This window comes from Ascaphus truei, chromosome 1 (assembly GCF_040206685.1).
Source record: "Ascaphus truei isolate aAscTru1 chromosome 1, aAscTru1.hap1, whole genome shotgun sequence".
NCBI lineage: Eukaryota > Metazoa > Chordata > Amphibia > Anura > Ascaphidae > Ascaphus > Ascaphus truei.
Window position 1 is genome coordinate 217,215,388 of NC_134483.1, and position 20,709 is coordinate 217,236,096.

The following is a 20,709-nucleotide window of genomic DNA, read 5'->3' on the forward strand; positions in this document are numbered from 1 at the left end:
GCTAAGGTGGGGCTTGGCCTTGCAAGAGTTTGAGTTTACTATTTAGCACAAAAAGGGTAGTGAAAACAGCAATGCTGATGGACTTTCACGTCAGGACTATCCCTCTGAGACTGAGTTCATTAAGGGTGCCAGCAGTGCCCCACTCCCCGTTAGGGTCAGTGGGCCACAGTTCATCCATTAAGAAGGGGAGGTGTAGAGGGAGAGGGGGGTTGGCCCGATATTAAAGGGGTTGCACCCCATATGGCCACCCCCTGACCTCACCAGGGAGGCAAGGGGTTAACTGGACTGCGGTCCAGGAATGTGGCTTACACCTTGTCATGTCAGGAAAATGTATGTTCCCCTGTTCCCATGTTTCATTATAATCCTGTATTTTAAAAATGTTTTGAAGTGCATTTCTGTATCTCTGGTTCTGGAGGTCGCAGAGAGTTGAAATTTAGCCAATATGTAGAGTCACTGTAGGCATTAAAAACTGGCAAATTTCGACCCATTGGGCCCACCACAACGGAACTTATTAATATGTGAAGATATTAAAGTGTATATGGTATTTTGGATCTGCTCTGAAAATGCAGACTCCATCTGCTATGCTAATAGATCAGGAAGGGCAGCCGGATGATTTAGCATAAGCCCTGTGATAAAAAGTTAACTGCCCTGATTGTTTACAATACGAACCAAGTACTGATCAAAAGACTCTGCCACTCTAACTGTTTACCTGAGTGCGGAGAAGCATCAAACTGGAGGGGTTTGTAAGTGTTATATCTACACCTACAAACAATGAAGATCCTGCCAGATACTTCATTTGGTAGACTGGTCGTCACCCCTGATTTAATTATGGGGCTACAGAAATAAGACTCTCAGAGTCCCAGTACGCATGGGCTAACTAGCTGGGGGGCATGGGTTAAACTGTGTCTCCACGTTAGGGATTGGATACAGATAATTGTTCACCAATAGTCTGTATTCAATGTTAAGAATAGGGTTATAAAGGTATATAAACTGTGTCAACCGTACGTTTTTTTTTTTGTTCTTCTGATTTCATCTTGAATGTCACCGGATTGCTGGAGAATTGCTAGCTGATATTTCTCCATTCCCCAACCCTAAGTAAGTGTTACCTTCTTGCCTGTTAATTGTACTACAGTGACAGCCGAGCTGAGTCTAATGCGGCTGCCACCGCAGTTTTAAAATAGCGCGGGCGGCGCGCGGGCTGTCTCCGGCCGAAACCAGGCCGGTTTCGGACGGTTTTCCCGCGCATCGGGCGCTTTCAATACTAAGCGCCATTAGCGCTTATCTATTGAAGCGGCCGCTGCGCGGGAAACTCCGTTTTTAAACGGAGAACGGACCCGCGGCTAGCCCGCTACAATTCCGGCCAGCTCCCGGCAAGCTTTAGACTCAGCTTAGCCGGGACAGTATATTGCTGTGTTCACCTTTTTAAGGAATAAATATATTTTATTATATCTAAGCCTCGTTCAGTTCAACCCAGATATTTGGTGTTTATTATATCTTGTCATAAGTTACCGTGACAGTAAGCAAACAGAAATAGTTTCTTTCATCACCACGGAAGGAACATAAGCAAGCCACAACACAAACTCACATGAGAATGGCACGAAGTACAGGTAGAAGATGAGTTCTGTAGAGCTCAGGGAAACATGCAGAATAAAAGTATTGGGGAAGCCTTATTAAATCAGCAGATCAAGGAAAAGTCCTAGCAAGAGCTGCATTGTCTGCGTCGGTTTTGTTCACCCTTGCTGATGCTACGTGCTTTTGTCAACTAAATAATCAAATACACTTTCACAAACATACAATAATGTCACTGTGTTGCAACATCAGCAGACGTTTGTCAACACGGTGATACCGGGGAGAGAGCACAGTGAGACCAGGGGGGAGAGCGGGGACAGGGTGCACATGGTGCTCTGTGCTGTGAGGAAGATGCGTGCACAAATCAGAGCCATGGAGCGGGAGGGGGAGAGGAGAGTTTTCTGCCCCTCGACCAATCAGAGCCACAGTGAGGAGGGTTTGAATGTACATGTGTGTGATTGTATTGGGAGCCACGCACACACCGCGTTATAAGTGGATCTGTGTTGTATCAAATCGCGCTGTAACGGGGTTGAGCTATATTTGGGAATATAAGTGTAGCCGAGACCCCTCTTATCTTCGGTGCAAGGGGGGGGGGGGGACTGATGGACTCTTGGGTTGTTTCGCATGCACTGTATGATGCGGTGCTCATGCGCAGAGAGATAGGAGTGTGGCAGCCATCTTAGGTGGCTCTGCAAGATGCCTTGCGGGACTACAAATCCCAGGAGCCTCGGGGGCGGAGGAAAACCCACGTGGGGCTGTTAAAGCCAATAGGGCTTACGCAAAGAGGGGAAGCAGGATATCCTTCATGTTGGAGGACACGCGCCAGTTGGACGGAGGGCAGCAAGAGGGTAGGTAGTATCTAGGAAGCGGTGCTTTCCTGGACTAGGCCTAGTCTTGCCCCTTAGGCCCCAGCAAGGCCCTGAGTCACCTCAGCTGAGTATTGCAGGGCAGGCCCCAGATAGGGACGCTTCCCCATTAGTACCTAGAGGTACTGTTGCACCGGTAAAACAAAAAACAAATACAGATAAAGTGCGCAAATTACTATTTCTAATGTTTTAACCCTTCACCCCCTTTGTGATAAATAAATAATAGTTATACAACCTCTAAATCAATTGACAGTGGTCTGCAGCTATAAGAATAGGGATAAAAACCCCTAAGGAAACTGTAACACAAAAAAGACAACAGCGCAAACGCACATAGTGAAGTATGTACGCAGATATCTTACCTTTCAAATATACACATATATATTTTTACAAACTTCACTATGTGCGTTTGCGCTGTTGTCTTTTTTGTGTTACTGTTGCACCGGTGACTGGATGGCCATGCAGTGTACTGTGGTCTGGGACCAGGCTACAGGCCATATAGACATTAGGTGAGACACTCCAGCTGGAGCTCATAAGGAGTGAAAGGATTGTTTTTGGAGGCCCCACGTCGTGGGACCTGACTGATCCTTTGACCAACTGCGAAACCTGCGTACAGGACGTATATAAGTGCACCAACGAACCACACAGGGGTAGCGTGACTTCACACTTTAGGTGGGACTGTTCTAAGGACACCGGGTGTTTAGGTGCCTAGGGCACCCTCAGTACTTTGGGGGAACCACACCAGGATGTTGGGTATTGTATTGTGATATTGTATTGTGGGTGGGATATTGTTATTGTGTGAGTAGTAAAGAAGTTATATTATACTCTGTTTATAGTGGTTATTGAGTCTGATGTGGGACTATCTCACTTGGCTGGGATCCCACATAGGTGAAGGCACTGCACAGAAAGAAAAGAAAGAGATCACACGAGGCTCACAGAAGTGGAGGCTTAGGCCTCCTGCATGCCAACAGGTGTAGTTCCTAGTCCTAGGGAAAGGGGGCCACATAAGGTGAATTGTTTTAGCAGTATATGTCATAAATGATAAGTTTTAGTATATTTTTTTCCACTGTGGTGTAAAAGTACTTACCTAAAGTAAGTAAACTGTTTTTTGGTATAACTCTTTTATATTTTATTGAATCTGTTTGTTATGCTTTAAATAAGTAAAGTAAACAGTTTAATTAGAAACATTTTAATGATTCATTCTTATAAACTGAATATATAAATATTAAGAACAAGAATGAGTATTTAATATTTTTGAAGACACATACAGTAAACATTTTGATTAAAGATGTAATGTTTGTCCTTATAATAATGTAATTTAATGTTAAATATACTCATGATCTAAAAAAGGGGAATAAACATACTTTACTGACATGCAGTAAGACAAACAATAAGACAGACAATACATTAACTAAAACAATTCTCAAGCCTCAATTTACTATGCTTGCAATAAACAATTTAAAAAAATTATTCCAAATACTTTTGTTCCTGCGTTGGATTAAAAACATTCAATCAAAGTCTCAGTGGGAATAGTAATTTAAATCTAATACTATTTTATTTACAAATAGAAATCAATATTAGACATTCATTCCAGGGCCACAATTGGGGGGTTACTGCTAGAAAAACCCAGAAGTTGGTCCTGACAGGAATCTTCTGAGTTGCCCTCTCTTGTCTGCTGGGCCCACAGGAGAAACAGGGGAGTCCCCCCCCCTCCTTCTCGACAGGCTACCTTGACCTGCAGCCTGACATTGCAGGCTCCTGACTTAATCTGACCCCAGGTCCCTGCCCAGGGTAGTTACCAAATGACCCCCTGGGCCCTCAACTGAATCCCATGCATCTGCCCAAACTCAGCAGGCCTCTATCAGATTGACTTCCCATCCATGCCCCCACCCCAACCCAGCAGGTATATGATGGACCCAAAAGAATACTCAGTCCACTACTGGCTTCATATACCCCCAACTGACTCATCAGGCCCCCGCCATACTCAGTAAATTAGGAGTTTGGTTATTTTTTTACAATTGAAACAAGATTCAGTGGAACCATGTTACCTAATGGATACATATACTGTAAGAAAACTGTCAAATTACATACATTTTTATGAGCAGATTTTTAAAAATCATTGTATGAAACTTAGACCAAAATCCTTTGATTATTTTATAAAGAGCTTTTACAAAACCAATCTCAGAAGCAGCAACTTAATATTAAAGTGGAGAAAGAGATGGTTGTAGGATTTTTTTATGCTACGGAGCATTAATTATTACAAAAAGTCAATATAAAGACTGTACTGAAATGAGCACTCTGGACATATGAATAAAAGGTTACATTTATTATAAAATGTCACCAGATATTATCTAAGATGCAAAGCCATATTTACTAATCAGTGCTAAGCCATAAAACACCTCATAAATATATTCACATACATTTTGAAGACAAACAATAGTTGTACATTATTGCAAATAGATATTTTTTATGTATAATAATTAAAGAAAAATTGTAAATACATTCGTAAACAATAATGAGCCTCTGGTTGGTATCCCTGATAAATGTTTTGCCTCTTAGGTTTGTTTGTTGTGGGGGTAATGCATATGACTCGATGGTAGGTGCCATTCATATCAATTGCAGTTAACAACAGATTAGGTGGGTTACCCAGCAACTGACCTTTAGTGTATTTCCTCCTAAACAGCAAAATGATCTTGTAGGTACATTACTGGTCCAAAAGTTAGTATAACCTGGAGGTTAAGTTGGTTTGTCACAAGTACAAAATTATATTGGTAATTAAGGGCACTCATGCAAAGTACCTTGATTTGAAGAACTAGGTATACATAGTGTTGCAGAGCATATGCAAATTATATACATTATGAAGAAACAATCCATTCTGAAACCACACACAAATTATCCAGATGGAGATTATATTCTACATAATGTATAACAGCATCACATAGTAGAGCAGGGTGCACAACATTTCGGTTGGATAAGCCCCCCTTTTCAGTTGACAAACTAGTGCAATATTGCTTACAGGGAGGAATATAATAAAAATGTATAAATATAATAAAACAGACGTTAAAAACCTGGTCTTACGTCTACAACCCCTATTTGCTATGTACATTACTGTATATTGCAAAAAATGGTGACTCTTTAAAACTCTTTATTTAAACTTTTCAGATCATATTTAAAGCATTCCAAGTTGCTCCTTTTTTTTCAACTGGGTTTGAGCCAAAGGATCACTCAGAGCTAAACCATATTATTTTTATCTCTGGGGAGCAGCGTGTTCCTGAGATACTTATCGGTAAGTTGCTAGTGTCTATATCCAGGGGGACACAAAATGGCTGTTCATAATCTTTTTTTTTTTTTACTCTTATTTTATTGTATTTTGGAGTTGGGTTGTGGTGGTACAGATAATAATAATAATAATAATAATAATAATAATAATAATAATAATAATAATAATAATAATAATAATAAAAAGGGGGGAATGCAGGTAGGGGTACAGAACGAAGAAATTAGGTTAGTTAGTTGCATTCAAATACATCCTGTTTCAATATCACTATATACATTCTTGTCCTAAGTCCCATTGATGCAAGACTTTTGTGAGCAAGTTTACATAGGGTCCGTTCAGGTGATCATAATCAGGCCATGTGGTTCTCAGATACATTCCAGACCAATTCAAATTATTAGGGCCAGGAAAAATTTGGCATCTGCCTTATTTTGTGACCCCAGAACTCTCAATATGTGTGGTGGGCTTCAGTTTTCATAGTACAGTATGTGAGTGGGGGTGGAATTCCTAGATCTTTGCAATATTGAAACTGCATGACGTGCATCGGCCAAATCACACACATCATCACACACTGCTATGGGTCTATTTTTATGAGATATGGTGGTACCTGCTACTTTGTATTAACTTGTGGGATATAAAGGCAGATCATTTATTAGCTGGTCCTCGTGCAGTGGCAATTACACTCTTATTCTACTTTAGTCATCATCATCATCATCAGGCTCATTATGTGTTGGTATTTGCCTATTACCATTATCACACTTATTCCTATAGTTTACAGTGGTGTGTCATCTTGCTTTACATTGTATCAGTTGTATCTATTAGTTGGTAACTATTATCCAACAGCCACTATACTAACGCAGAGTGACCAGTTCTATATTTACCTGCGTTCACTTATATGTATATAGGTATTTTTGTAGTGCATCTGTTAACACTCCTGGTGGCTACTACTATAGTTATATTTATTATCAATCCCCCATTGGCTTTATACATTGGTGATTTTATTACCATCACCATTGTGCACCTCGTTATCTATGTTCTAACCAGGCAATTTAGCCACAACTTTTGAGAGGTTAAGAGATTAACCATCGTCTCTCCTTTTTCAGCTTCACACATGGTATTTTTTCAACCAGTCTAACTAGTGAAGCTTCAGTAGCAACGCCGCCCACACTTTGTATATTTTAATCACTACTTCTATTTATACAGTGATATATGTTTTATGTAACCCTCTTTTTGAATAAAGTTATTTCTTATAATTATATTTATTTATTTGGTGGTGTGCAACAAAGTGGATTTCTTTATGGGACCACTTAGCTGTTCTCCATTTTGTTTAGGTTAGCCTATCCATAGTGTGCACCTGCCATTCACTTACAATTATCACTATTATTATTTAGTCTATTAGTTAGAAGGTTTAGTTGATCATCAGCCTTCGTGTCTTTTTCAGTTCAATTACCTTAGCGGCTAACCACGAAGGTAATGAAAGGGTTAAATATCAGGCACTTCTTTGTTGTTGGTACAGGGGGTGGGTGAAGCTTGCAGATGTCCCAGGGTGTGTGTTTAGGCCTTGCAGGAGGTTGGCAGTAGAAGTTAACCCCTTCATTAACTTACCAGTTGCAACCAATAAGGTAATGAAGAGGTTAACCCCTCGCCCTACCCTACAGCAAAGCCTAAACACCCACCCGGGGCAACTAACGCCTTCACCCAGCCCCTGTACCACCAACACTACAATGGAATGGGTGAAAGTGCTTTTAACCAAAGATGGCTAATAGTGCTTTTCCCCATTCAAAAAAATATTACAGTGAAATATATAAATTCAACTCCCCCCCCCAACACATACAATACAGTAATGGGCAAAATTACTATTATCCTGATATGGATAATAGTGCATTTGACCATTACAAATTAAACATGACCCAGCCAGAATAAAGTAAATTAAAGTTCTACTTACCCCTGCCAGGATTAAGGCTGTCTTCGTCTTCCTTCCCATCCTCTGTGGGCAGACACATTGCAATAAAACTCAAACTAATGGCCAATAACTAGGGTGACTAGATTTACAAAAGTCAAAACCGGGACACATTAAAAAAAAATATTTATAAAACAAATGACATCACCAAGGAAAAACTGTCTTGCGCTTCGGTAGTTGGTATGTGCACCAAGGGTGTCAATGTCGTCATGTGGGGATGTGGAATGAGGGTGCAGTCTGTGACCACTACTCTGACCGGAGTAGGAGGGAAATAAAACCCGTACCTAAGTTGAAACTCCGGTCTGGGTCCTGCTCTCCTCTGCTCCAATCCCGCGTGCAACCTTCAGTAAAGATACATGGAAAGAAAGAGGTTCCGGCGCAACTGTGCATGACAAGAATCCAAGCTGCTTCCGGATGAATACGAAAACTTTATTAGCACATGACACACAAGGCTACACCACGATCTCCCCCTCAATGCATTTCACGCTCTAGTACAGCGCTTCGTCTTGGAGAAAGCAGCTTTGATTCTTGTCATGCGCAGTTGCACCAGAACCTCTTTCTTTCCAAATGACATCACCAACTGTGCTTTATGTCTCCTTTATGTCTCTCCACCACTCTCTGTCCCCCCTTCTTAGGCTGAATCCCCGCTGGCGCTGAGGGTGCTCATGCTTGGAAAGCGCTCCAAGCATGAGCACCAGGTGTCCTGCATGTACGCGCGCGTGGGGGGAGGGCATTGCGAGTAGTTGAGCGCGCGGGTAAGTATAGGTTTTTGTTTACTTAAGTGCCGAGCGTGGGTGAGCGAGTGTGCCCGCGCACAAGCGCTGCGCACACAGCATGAGCAGGGACTTACATATAGCTATATATGTAAGTAACCGCCGCCTGCTCAGCGCTAGCGGGAACGCAGCCTTACACACACCCATTCTCTCTCCCTCCCATCCCTCCATTGTTGTTCCCCCATCACTCCATTCTCGTTCCACCCTTTCCATTCTGTCTCTCTCCCCATTCTCTCTCTCCCCCATTCTATGTGTGACTCTCTCCCCATTCTCTGTTTCTCTCTCCCCATTATCTGTCTCTCTCTCCCCCCATTCTCTGTCTCTCTCTCCCCCCATTCTCTGTCTCTCTCTCTCTCTCTCTCCATTCTCTGTTACTCTCTCCCCATTATCTGTCTCTCTCTCCCCCCATTCTCTGTCTCTCTCTCTCCCCCCATTCTCTGTCTCTCTCTCTCTCCCCATTCTCTGTGTCTCTCTCTCCCCATTCTCTGTGTGTGTCTCTCTCTCCCCCATTCTCTGTGTCTCTCCCACCATCTGTGTGTGCATCTCTCTCCCCGATTCTCTGTGTGTGTGTCTCTCTCCCCCATTCCCTGCGTCTCTCTCCCCCCCATTCTGTGTGTGTCTCTATCCCCCATTCTCTGTGTGTGCGTCTCTCTCCCCCATTCTCTGTGTGTGTCTCTCTCCCCCATTCTCTATGTGTGCATATCTCCCCCACCATTCTCTGTGTGTGTGTCTCTCCCCCCCATTCTGTGTCTCTCTCTCCCCCATTCTCTGTGTGTGTGTCTCTCCCCCCCATTATCTGTCTCTCTCTCCCCCCATTCTCTGTCTCTCTCTCCCCCCATTCTCTGTCTCTCTCTCTCCCCATTCTCTGTGTCTCTCTCTCCCCATTCTCTGTGTGTCTCTCTCTCCCCCATTCTCTGTGTCTCTCCCACCATCTGTGTGTGCATCTCTCTCCCCCATTCTCTGTGTGTGTGTCTCTCTCCCCCATTCCCTGCGTCTCTCTCCCCCCCATTCTGTGTGTGTCTCTATCCCCCATTCTCTGTGTGTGTGCGTCTCTCTCCCCCATTCTCTGTGTGTGTCTCTCTCCCCCATTCTCTATGTGTGCATATCTCCCCCCCCAATTCTCTGTGTGTGTGTCTCTCACCCCCATTCTGTGTCTCTCTCTCCCCCATTCTCTGTGTGTGTGTCTCTCCCCCATTCTCTGTGTGTGTGTCTCTCACCCCCATTCTGTGTCTCTCTCTCCCCCATTCTCTGTGTGTGTGTCTCTCCCCCATTCTCTGTGTGTGCGTCTCTCTACCCCATTCTCTGTCTCTCTCTCCCCCATTCTCTGTGTGTGTGTCTCTCCCCCATTCTCTGTGTGTGCGTCTCTCTCCCCATTCTCTGTCTCTCTCTCCCCCATTCTCTGTGTGTCTCGCTCTTCCCCATTCTCTGTGTGTGCATCTCTCTCCCCCATTCTGTTTGTGTGTGTATGTGTCTCTCTCTCCCCCCTTCTGTCTCTCTCTCTCTCCCCCCATTCTCTGTGTGACTCTCTCTCCCCCATTCTCTGTGTGTCTCTCTGTCCCCCATTCTCTGTGTCTCGCTCTTTCCCATTCTCTGTGTGTCTCGCTCTTTCCCATTCTCTGTGTGTGTCTCTCACTCCCCCATTCTCTGTCTCTCCCACCATCTGTGTGTGCATCTCTCTCCCCCATTATCTGTGTGTGTGTCTCTCTCCCCCATTCTGTGTGTGCGTCTCTCTCCCCATTCTCTGTGTCTCTCTCCCCCATTCTGTGTGTGCATCTCTCTCCCCCATTCTCTGTGAGTGTCTCTCTCCCCCATTCTGTGTGTGCGTCTCTCTCCCCCATACTCTGTGTGCTGCCTCTCTCCTCCCCCCATGCTGTCTCTCTTCTCCCCCCATGCTGCCTCTCTTCTCCCCCCCATGCTCCCTATCTCCTCCCCCCATGCTACCTCTATCCTCCCCCCATGCTGCCTCTCTTCTCTCCCCCATGCTGCCTCTCTCCTCCACCATGCTGCCTCTCTCCTCCCCCCATGCTGCCTCTCTCCTCCTCCCATGCTGCCTCTCTCCTCCCCCATGCTGCCTCTCTCCTCCCCCCATGCTGCCTCTCTCCTCCCCCCCATGCTGCCTCTATCCTCCCCCCCATGCCACCTCTCCTCCCCCCCATGCTTCCTCTCTCCCTCTCCCCCCATGCTGCCTATCCTCCCCCATGCTGCCTCTCTCCCCCTCCACCCCATGCTGCCTCTCTCCCCTTCCCCCCCATGCTGCCTCTCCCCCCCATGCTGCCTCTCCTCCCCCATGCTGCCTCTCTCTTCCCGCCCCATGCTCCCTAGATCCCCCCATGCTGCCTATTCTCCCCCCATGCTGCCTCTCTCGTCCCCCCCATGCTGCCTCTCTCCTCCCCCATGCTGTCTCTCTCTCCCCATGCGGCCTCTCTCCCCCCATACTGCCTCTCTCCCCCCCATGCTGTCTCTCTCCCCCCTCCCATGTTGCCTCTCTCTCTCCCCCCCATGTCTCTCTCTTTCTCCCCTTCTCATGCTGCCTCTCTCTCTACCCCATGCTGCATCTCGTGTGTGTCCGTTCTGGTCCCTACCTGCCTCTGTGGAACATTGGGCGGGAAGCCATCTTGAGCCCTGGCAGCAGACACCGAAGCTCCCACTGTCTCACTGCTGGGACTCCTCTGCCTCTAACCCCGCCTCCGCCCTCTGCAGCTACAGTCAGACCGGCCTCTGCTCTGTTCCTGCATTCTCTGCTCTCTGCTGCCCCCCTGCTCTGATGGCCAAAACCGGAACAGCCACAAAAAAACAGGACATTTTAAAGAATGCGGGGCAGCCGGGATTGGCATTAAAAAACCAGAACAGCCATTAAAAAAACGGGACTGTCCCGGCTAAACCGGGACAACTGGTCACCCTACCAATAACCCATTAATCACCTTAGCGGTTAGTAACCGCTAGAGTAATTAAAGGTGTAACAGAGACTTATCTCTGTTTAAAGAAAGCTGCCTCAGAGCTCTGAAACTAGCAGGGAGATGGTTAATTTCAGCCACTCAAATAGCCAGGCTCCACCGGGCTAATGAGAGCTCAGACAAAAATCCTCATGTGAGAAACAGAGAAAGAGATTTTCCTTACCACACAACGGTGCTGACAGAGGAAAGAACAGACTGATATTCCTGTGAGCAGCTGGACTGCAAGTCCTGCAGCTGGAGAATCAGATAAGACTTTCTTATATTGCTCCCTGAGAAATATAATATATGTTTTTGGAACTGGGAACTGGCTTATCCAGCCAGTCACAGATAGTTAGGGCATATACTGTCTAGTTACTCTTCAAAATGGGGTAGGATTTCTTTTATGTTTTGTGCTGTACATTGTTTAAAGGAAATACTCAATAAAGCCATATGTTAATTTCACCCTAAACGGTCTCCATTAGCATATCTCTGCACACATCTCTTACAAAGTAGTTAGCCCCCCTTCCCACTAATCACCCAGGAGGTCTAACCACCCTCCCCAAGGCAACTAACCCCACCTTCCACCCATGGATTGCCACACTGACAAAGAATCGGCAAGCTAAAAACAACAGGTACAAAAAACCCCCATTACATTTAAATATAACAAGCATTTGACTATAAACCAATTTATTGGCACATGATGAACCATGCCCATAATATCACATAATATGGGCATGTTTTGCCACAATGGGAAACCTAACAAAAAGAAGCACCAAAAATACAATACATAACAATTAAATAAAAACAAGCATTTGTGAAAAAATGCATCACTTCTCACTGTGCATATCCATACTTTTAGAGGGACATAGATAAGCACATTGCCAGTCAATAAGCAAGCTACAAAAAAACCACAACAAAAAATACAATTAAACGTGGGCCATGACGCGGAGGATTTAAAAATGGTTGTGATACCAGCACCACATAACGGGGCCTGTATCTTGGGAAGCAGGGTGTCCCTGAGGCTGAAATCAATGCGGTTCAGCTCAGGAGACCCACTGATTCCATACACTATTAAAATGAACATTTAAACTGCACGATCACCTATAAGAGCTGTACACATTGATGCAGCTGTCTATGTTCAGCTCTTTGAGGCTGCAGTTTAAACAAACACTTTCAGTGCGGTAAGACTTAGAAGAAAAAAAAAGAAGTATTGCGATCTTGTATTTTTTGACCGCACTTTAAAAATATTGTGCTTTTTCTTAGTTAATACATTTTGACACATGTTTATAGTATTTAAGACAATGCAAAGTCGCTCGGCAATGCAATGAATTTATCGAGGTTAAGTGAATAAGCCCCATAGAGTAAATATTTATGTATTATTTCAGTGTTCTTGTACTGTATATAGCTGTTTTTTTCTTCCATTATATAATCATGGCTAGTAGTTGTAGAACTCTCTTACAATGAAGTTAGGATTAGAGGAGAAAATATCTGTTTTTTTGTCTAATATAGTGAAGTTTGTTGTAAACTGGCGACACACTTTATTCGAGCTTGGCTAGTACCACGAATTCGGGTATACCCGGGTGTATTGAGGTTTGTGACTGTTTTCTGCCCGAGTGCATTGAGGTATTTTCCATGCAGGGATTTAAGCATTTTATTCCCACTGGCTGCAATACTGCACAGTATATATATATATACTGCATTACAATTCATGAATTTATGCCATCTGGTAGACACGCGAAGCATTGCAGCCTATTAAATCCTTATCATTATCATTTAACAGATTAGCCGCCCGTCAGCCAGGCATGAACCCAGGCTGGGAAGGCAAACGCAACGGGGCTTGTCAGAGGTGAGGAGCGGCGCATTCCAGGTATCTGCCAGGTACATACCGGGTATTTGCTCGAATAAAGTGTGTCGGTGCAGTAGGGCTGTTTATTTCTGATCATAGTGGCTATCAGAGAGTCAGCTTTGTTTGCTTTTTTAAATAATGTCCTTTCTTTACATGCCAGGGACCTCTGTGCCTCCTCTGTCAGGCAGAGGTATAGTTCCCCCTGATATTTATTAGCTTCTTCAATGTGGTTTCCTCTTATCTGTCCCTTTTCTATAAGCTACAATGCTAATTAGCATGCCTCTCAGGACTGCCTTATTGGCCGCCTATAGAGTGGACTGTGAAGAAACATCATCTTGGTTGTGCTGAAAATAATTTAACTCTAAGTGTAATTCCATTACAATCTCTGGAACTTTGAGAAGAGATGAATTTATCCTCCAGGAGTGGTGAGGAGAGTATGAGCATAGATTTTCAACCCTAATCTTGACAGAGGCTTGATCTGACCACAATATTTCATTAATTTTAGCATATAATATTCTAGGGATTAAAGCAGTGCATGCAAAAATGATGTCAATCCTTGAGTTGGATTTGTAGGGAGCTGAGAAAAAATTATAGTTCCTTGTAGTATGGATCAATTCTTTCCAGCTATCAACACAATTAATATTGCTTAGATATCTGTGGAGAGTATTATGATCTCTTTTTCTGTTTTCAGAGTGGATTTCTAGATTCAGGGGGGATTTTTTCGAGGGAGGGGGCCAGAGCCACATTGAATTCAACTCCTAGAATTATTGTGCACTTTGAGAAAATGCCCAGGGAAGAAGATAATTTTTTGAAGAAATTGGAGCTACTGTAGTTTCATATTTTTAAAGGTGATAGCTGAACCAAACAGGGTGCCTACAATTATTAAATATCTACCATCCCTATCCATTTTAGTGCTTTTCAAGCAGAAGGATACAGTAAGATTAATATTTCTATGCTACATTGTTTAACTGGCGTTGAGGCTATGTATACTTGAGGGAAGCTTTTATCAAACAATTTTGGTTGAGACGCTGCTATTTATACTTGGAAGATTTTATCAAAGATTTTTGACTGAGAAGATTCTCTCTTTAGTGAATCTCTTATTTAAACCATACACTCATTTGTAATGACAACAAAAAAAAAATTACACAAGTGAATTTTTTTAATAAAAATATTAGTGCTAAAAAAAATCGTGATAGAAAATAAATAATACAAAATAATGTGATGCTGCTCAAAAACTATATGTAGCCCTGGCTGTTTGGAGCTATAAGTCTGCCCTCCTCCTGGTGGTAATACCTAGTAAGGGTAGGTTCGCCAGGAGTTATCATGGGTTTTCCCCACACCTTGCAGCTCAGTGAGTCAGAGAAGGTAGTGCAATCAGGCCTGTTGTCCAATCAGGGGGATGGTTCTTACTGGAACTGACTTAAGGAGTTGCACTTCCTTTATTTAGGAGTGTTGCCTCTACCACTGAGAGAGGCTAGTCTATACAACCCAGTATTGCAGAGCTCTGCTTATTTAGGCCCTCCCTGCGGGGAGCAGTGGAAGACTATTCCCTTTACCCTATCAGAGGGTAAGGGAAGAGCAAGGACTGCTCCTGGTGGCTAGTGGCCGGGAGTGTAGGTCCAGGAACATCTTAAAGGTGAAGACCTGATTGCTAAGAATTGATTAGGTGTAAGCTGTACACTGCCTTTGATGGTGTGAGAGAGAGCAACCAGAATAAATATCATCTGTTTCCACATTCTTCTTGTCTGAGATTGAGATCTATCAGGAAGAAGAAGAGGTCGTTCTCCTGCAGAGATTTCTCCCCACATCTCTGGGGGCTGCAAGAGATGTGGCGCTGTCACCGTGAAAACGATTTGAGCAAGATCCCAGAAGCCTGTCCTGACCTTCCCCATAACACCAGGCGGGAGACTCAGGGCCCCCTGTTACCAGTAGGTATGCACCACACTACCATGAGTAACCAGAGCAGCTTTCTCCAAGATAGACCCTATAGGAGATTGGGTGGGGGAAACAGGGTTACACCTATGATGAACTGTTCCAAAAGTGTTTCCAAATGCAGGATCTCTTTGAGGTACTGTAAGGGGAGTACTAATTCACAACCAAAAGGGAAGAAATGGAAAGAGAACAGAATATTGCATAATACATTTCCGCAGGAGTGGGTATGTGGAGAGTCAAACAAGAGTCCTATTCACTTACAATTTCCAACAGGAAGAATATAATATCATAGCAATGGCATCTTCAGCACTGGAATGGGATGGGATTATTTTAGTTTAGATGGTCCCCTGTTAAATGTTCAAGCTGGTCTTGCTAGTACATATAATCTCAGGGAAACAGAAATGGCAAACAATAGTGCAGACGGTCTAAAATGTTATGTTTTAAAATCAATTAATCATCTAGATGTACACTCACAATGTGTGCAAGTAAAATGCACATACCAAATCTCAAAAACCATAACAGTAATCTCTTGGAGTGTGTGCAACCACGATCTCACTACCATCTGTATCAGCTCCAGCATCTCTTGTGACCTCTCTCTAGCACTTAGGTGAGATCGTTTAAAAAAAGTAATGGGGCACAGGATGAAGATGCCTATGCTTTTTTCCAACATTTAGTGGCATGGCCAGTGAATTCTCTTAATATCAGTTAATTCTCTGAATATTAGATTTCTGCCTCATAATTAACAGTACAACACCTCTACTAGATTGTATGTTCTTTAGGGCATGGTCTCCCTTTGGCTTCTGTAATTTTCCTGTGGCACTTATCCTCCTTGTTCGCACTTTATTTACTTTGTAGTGTAATTTTGTAAAGTGTTTCTTAGACTGTTGGTGCTATATAACTAATATGATACATACAGTACAGTACATACAAATTGGGAGATTTGCTAAGTATATTTAAATGATTCACACACATAACAGGGCAGAACTCCTTTCTAAAAAGGCTTCAATAGAAAGCATATATTGGTCTAAGGAATTCAGCAGTGAGCTGGTTAATTGCAGCTATAGACAATTAACCAGTCTCCACCTGGCTCACCAGACAGGTAGAAAAGCCTCCTACTTGATCTGCAGGAAAGCTCTTGAGCACACTTGGACTGTGCTGCCTGCAAGACACCCTCTATATCCAGGGTGCAGCAGACTCTGGAACCCATCTGGAACTCTGGAACCGATCAGATGGTGGCCCCCAATGGACACAACCCATAGACTGACATAAAGAGCCCCTGCTTATAGGTACCCCTTTGGACTTTGGAGTCATAGGTTCGCAAGAAGCCTATCCTCCCAGCCCTGCAGATAGGGATGAGAAAGTGAGTTAGCTCTTAAAAAAAGAGATGGACTGTTTGTTTATTTGTGTGCTTCCTTAAACTGTATTGTTTAAAGCTACAGGCTGAATAAAAGCCATGGGTTTTCCCCACCAAATATGTCTCCCTTTTCGTACCTCTGCACATGTCTTTTACAACACCCCATACTTCCTAAATGTTCTTCATAAGAACTATATTGAGCTGACAAGTGTACGGCAAAGTGGGGTAGATCCAGAGAAGTGTGTTACATTTTTAGCATAATGTTTTCACCATTTTACATACTGTTTTGCTACCCATAATACTTAACCCCAATGTTCCATTGTATTACAATGTACTCGCACTTTCTAGAAAAATTATGTATCGATAAATTTTAATGGAAGTTTGGCTTACTCTTGCAAATCATATGGCAATGAGCAGTTTATCAAACAACGGAGGTCCTCAGACCTTCGTTCATGTTAGCACATGATAATAATGCTATGATATTTAAGACCATTCAAAATCTGTGGTTGCCTACTGTAGGGGGACATGTGCAGAGGTACGCAAGGGAGACTGTTTTAGGGTGAAATTAAAGTAAGGCTTTATTGTGCCTGTCGCTTTAAACACAGCAAACAAAAACAACATATGAGAAATACAGTAGTGAGCCAAAAAAAATCTGCTCCACTTTGGCATATATGTATCCCTATATTCCAGTCCTTTTTAACTGGGTGGCTACCCAAGCTATTCATCAGCCCAAGTCATATAGATATATATATATATAGACAACAGTCATTTGAAAATAAAGTCTTATCTGTTTGCTGGGTTGCTGCCTTTTCTCCGGCTAATCAGCATCCAGGTTTAGAAGTCTTATTTGTCAGCTCTAGACATCTGTGTTCTCTCGGTCAGTCTCACCTGGGAGACTCAGGAACCTCTGCTCTGTCTCCTAGTTCAGCTCACATGTGAGCTAAGGAGTCTCACTTCCTGTCTCAGAGCAGGCTTTTTCTAACACCTCTAATCAGCCAGGTGCTGGTCAATTAACAAGCACACTGCTGGATTAGAGGCAAGTTTTCTGAACAGGGTAAGTCCCCTGTTACATACCTCCCCTGTTTGTGGGAAGCTCGGGCTTGCCACGGCCAAAGCCCATCCTTCCACTCTCATTCGAGATATATCTCTGTAACTTGAATGAGAGTGGATGGAGGAGAACCCTCTGTCCTGCTGGGATTGGAGCCCTTCCTCCAGTTTAGTAGTGTCTCCTCCCGAAGGTGCTTGAGATCAGCAGTCCTCAGTCGCTTGAGAAGAACTTTTTCCAAGTACAGTCTTTCTACTGACCACATGGTCTTGAGCTTTCCCTTGTATAGGGCACTCCTCTTTTTTTAGGCAGACTGTATGGCGACAGTCGCAGAGCGGCTATGCAAATCGCTCTCTCTAGCCATCCTTCCCATGTGCTCCACTTTAGCACCAAATGTCCATTTCCTGGTATCACAAGAGCACCCAAGAACAGCCACTTGAGCCCTCAGTTCTTGAAACTTTTTTCCTGCACTTTTCCCATTCAATGTAGTCGCCAGTTCAGCTTCTTTGGGATTGAGTTGCGACCCCAGCTCCATTTCCAGAGAATGTCCTATCTTTTCAGCTTCCTCAGCTAAAGATTCTTCTGGCTTTGATTCTGCACTCCTAAATCTGTTTGTTGCCTGTTGGGTGGCTGCAGGTTTGGCTAGTGCTTTCTTAGGTGGCTCAAACTTCATAATCTTGTTTTGAAGGTGAGTGGTATCCCCAGCTCTCACTGTACCCTTGTCCTCATGGGCCCTAGTTACTGTGGGTTACCGATGCTTGGGCAGTGTCAATACCTTTTCCCGTATTGGAGGCATCTGTAAGTTACTGGGCTGCAGAGTCTCACTCTGTTTCTTGAGTGTTTCCTGCCATTCTCCTTTCAGGGTCTTTATTTCTTCCCTGTGCTTTCTCTGAGCTTGCTTCCACCTATCATTCTTTATTTTGCGGAGCACTGTGAAATTCTTCGCTTGGGCCACAGATACTCGTCTCAGTTTCTGGGCCTTTTTGCGCTCCCTCTTGTACTGAGTCACCTGGCCTCTAAGCTTAGCCTCTAGCGATGCTTTGGTGATGGTCAGGGTAGCCTTCAGTTTATCCTGCTGCTTTGCGAGGACGCACTGGGTAATCAGACATTCCTGCAGCAGTTGTATTTCCTTAGCAGCCTGCAGATTTTCTTCCTGCAGAGTTCGCTGCTTCTCCTCGACATTCTGGAGGTGTGTACGCAGACCTTGCAGTTGGTTCTGCAGTCGGTGCTCTGCTTCAAATTTTTCATCTTCCAACCGTTTCTTTATTTTTTCAAGCTCGTGCAGCTTTTCATTCTTCCCATTGACCTGGTTTGTGAACTCCGAATTTTCTTTTTTTAATCTTAAATATTCTCCTTTTTCAGTCTTAGTACTATTCAGGGCCTCCTTGCAGTCCACCTTCCATTTTTGCACATCTGCTTGGAGGCGGGCTGTCTCCTGGCATGAGACTTCCATCTCCAGGATTAGGTTCTGAAGCTCCTTCTGAGAGACTTTGAGATCTAAGTTAAGATGGAGGATAGTTTTCTTTGAAATGTCCAGCTCCTCAGTGAGACTGTGAAGTTCCTTTCTGGAGACTTCCAGTTCTGTGCGGCAGCTGTTGATCTCATGATGTGAGGCATCCAGTGCTCTGCAGAGTGTATGAATCTCTATCTGAGATACGTCCACCTCTGTCCGGACACTGTTGACCTCCTGTTGTGAGGCATTCAGCTCTACGCGAAAAGTGTGAACCTCTTGCTGAAAGACTGTCATCTGCTTCAGTGCCTCCTCATACTTCCGCTTCAGCTTAGCCATCATTTTATCAGATTGGCTCTGCTTTTCATCCATGGTGGAAATAGTAGCATTTGCAGTATCTAGCTCAGTCTTGAGATCGTCCAATTCTGTCCTGGCCAAAGAGTAAATTGTGAGCACATCTTTCTGTAGCTTCACGTTATTTTTCTGTAGCTCTGTGTAACCATCTTCCTTTTGTTTCAGTTGTTCACGGAGCATATCACAGTCATGCCTGGCATTTTTCAGGGCATCCTCAGGGTGTAGGTCAAGGGATCGACACTCACTGGTTCCGGCTCCTCTTCCCTGGGATGGTTAGTTGAGGGTTCCTCAATGTTGGCACCGGACAGACACTTCTTTGGGGTACACGACTTCTGCCTTGGGCCCTCTGGATATTCGGTTATCCACGGGACGAATTCTCCATTTTTTCTAGGCTGCAGGGCAACTCGGTCCCCCTTTTTCTCCACAGGATCTGTGGACGTGTCTGTTCCTTCCACGGTAAGTGAAGAACCGCTTTTATTTTTATTTTTCTGCCTTTTTGTTTTGGATGACTCCGTCCCATCAGGAATACTGGGGTCTCCTTCTTTATTTGATACTTCAGCGGCTTCATTGTATATGCCAGGCTTTTCTTGCAGTTGCGTTAGCCGACAGAAATATTTGGTGACCTGATGCTCCCGCTCTTCCTCCTGCCGATCATATTCGTCATCATAGAGAGCGGTCTTTTCGGTTCGTGCCGAGTTCAGGCACCCCCACCATTCTTGGGGTGTTTTGTGGGTGTGACTCGGTTCGGGTTCCCCGTAAGAGATGTCTTCCTCTTTATTGGACTGGAAGGGCCACTCTTCCGTGGGGTAGGGTTCATTACAGGAATGCTGCATCTTGCCCTCCATTTTTAGGCTATCAGGTGTAATTTTCTTCCTGACCTCAGTATTTGCTAGAACCCCCTATTGTGGTAGTCCTACAGGTGGGCATATTTTGCTTGTAGAGGTTGTAGCTCTCACAGGCATCTCTGTAGACTTTTTCTTTTTCTTGGGTAAGTTTTACAATATCAGCAGTCCTGTGCACGCATTCTCTCTCATTAGGTATACTGGATGTGCAAATGCTACACTGGCGAACAACTTTATTCTTACTTGGCTAGCTCAGCGAATTTCAGAAGATCCCGGTGATGTGAGGTTTTGTGTCGTTTTCTCCCGGGGTGTATAGCGTTATTTTCACGGCTGTGATTTAAGCATTTTATTCCCGCTGTCTGCAATACTGCAATGCCGTGTAAAAACGCATTGGGGCGTTTGCGAGCTGTTGTCTCTGAAGTCAAATACCTTCGCGGTTCAACCTACAGTACACAGTCTGTGCGTGCGCGCGCAGTAATAGTAAAATTGCATATTTTATTTATTTTAAAGTACA